Here is a 2385-nt window from a genome sequence, read left to right as displayed (position 1 = left end):
GTACAGAATTTTAAGTTAATAATCTGGAAGAAAGAAAAATTTAAGACCTATTGTTGTCCAAAACACAAACAGTTTTAAAAATAGTCATAAAAATGCAGTAAATATTAATGAATAAATTACTGGATTTTAGCAAACTCCATTGTTCATATTTGAAGACCCTGAGTAACAGGTGAGGATCGGGCAGCTTTTTTGCTCGTGTGCAGCTTAGTGAGTAATTAGTTGTTACCAAGGCCATATTCATTAGGAGAAACAAAGGGGTCTGCAGTCTCAGAGGAGTATTTACGACAATAGAAAATGAAATGCAATGTTATAATTTGTCAATTAGCTGTTGCCACATGATTCCTTCAACAGCTTAAACATTTTCAACCCGCAGGTATTAGGTAGACGATGCATGAAAACTGTGAAAGTGGGGCTAGCTGGTGAATAAAATATCCATTTAATAAGCCTTTAGCATCTTTTTTTTTTAAAACAAAAATTACATTCCTTGTACATTTGATACCACGGCAGCACTTTGAGGACCATTGTTGTTCACCTCACAAACCGGCCTCGGGTTGCCGTGCACATGAAAACGGTACATGCAGAAACCGCATTTGCATTTACATTTGTGTGTCGGCTGACAGCTGGATGTTTTATCCCACTGTGTTGAGTTTCCTTTGAATACTCCAAACCGCGACAGCTGAAAGCAGTTCTTAAAGGAAACTTCAGATCTAAGAGTCCACGAGGAACGCTGAACTGATTAAGTCAATATACTTCCAGAACGGAGAAAACAACAAAGCATCATGTAGCTGCAATACAGCCTAATACTTTTAAATAGATCCTTTTTTTTGCAGGTTCAGAGAAGGGAAATGCTGAACGTGACGCATGAACCTGAAACAATGGCTGCTCGTTTGAAATTTAAACCATCACATGCAGAATGCTGCCATCTCACATGATGACAGTTATGTGTTTCAGGAGCAAAGCAGCAGCATTTTTCTGAGTTACACACTGCAGTTGCTGTCCTCGGGCTGGAAATCACTTTTGCGATGACACAGCTTTGCCCTTATTAGCTGCTGTTATCTCCAATGTTTATTTCTCCCATAAGAGATGCAGTTTATTTCAGCTTCTAAAAAGCGCTGTCTGTTATGGATACAAGCATCGTTTTCAGCAGGAAAACTGTAAAAAAAATTGTTGCATTCAAGAATCGGTTTTTGTAATAGTAGCAATTCTCTTGGAAATATTTTTGAAGATGTGTTTTTCCTCTCCCTCCTGGAAACATGGCTCTTCTGTTCTTGTTTGGTTTTTATGATCTTATCATTTGTGATTCTCAGATGGAAAAATTCACGAGTAATTGACATCTCACTTGATGCCTCATGTAATAAAATAATGCATATCTGTCTCTGGTCTTAAAATGTTTCAGAACATATTTTAGCTATTAAAGAGACAACTTTCAAATGATGTTCTAATAGTTATCAGCAACTCAGTCAGAACACGATGGGATGTTTATGCCAAAATATAGTACTGAATTTTTAACAGTGAACATATTGAAAATATTCTTTTCAAAACTATAATGTAAACGAGATGAGCTCTATTTGCAGCCTGGTCTCATGAAATAAGCCCAGCACCGGACCGGTTCTTTATGCATTAAAAGTCCTGAACTGTAATGTGTGAAACCTCTAAGCAGGTTCGATGGAAGGTGGCGAGCTTTCGCTCCACTGACTGTAACATGTCAACACGCCGAGTTTGGTTTATTTCTGCAGCTCAGACCCACCTGCTCAGTTACCATGCAGGGAGGCGAGTCCTGCCCCGGGCCATGATGACAGCTCCACTGCTTCTGGGAGGGAGGCGGGAAATTCACTCTTTCAGACGTGAACAGAACTTGGGTTCCGGCGTTCGACCTATTTTAGTTTATTAATTCATCCTTTTTTCTTGCTTGAACCAAAATAAAAAAAGGGGCTGAAAAGGGAATTAAGACATTGAATGTGGAGCAGCTTTTTTTTTCTTTCATTTAAGAATCAAACAAAGATATTTCTGGGAAACGTGCTGTTTTCCTCATCATCACAGTTATAAACTTTATACCAGTGGTTCCTAACCTTTTTTTTTTTTTGTTTATGCATGTATAAAATATTAAATCACAACAAATAAATGAACAGTGGGCAGCACTAATCTAAAAATTAGTTCCACTTGCCCTAAAGCACTAACTCAAATATTTAGGTCCCCTAATTCTAAAGCACTAAAATAACCCAATAAACCCATGAACATTCAACAGACATGAGTCACATATTGTCATGTTGCTCCCTTAAGACTTATCATTGACTTTCCACAGCTGTATTTGGGTTCATATATTGTCAGTGTATTGTCACCTAGTGCAGAGGTTCTCAAACTGGGGTCCCAGGACCACTAGGGGTC

Source organism: Austrofundulus limnaeus, unplaced genomic scaffold (genome assembly GCF_001266775.1).
Source record: "Austrofundulus limnaeus strain Quisiro unplaced genomic scaffold, Austrofundulus_limnaeus-1.0 Scaffold403, whole genome shotgun sequence".
NCBI lineage: Eukaryota > Metazoa > Chordata > Actinopteri > Cyprinodontiformes > Rivulidae > Austrofundulus > Austrofundulus limnaeus.
The sequence above is the reverse complement of the archived record's forward strand: the minus strand, read 5'-3'. Positions refer to the sequence as shown.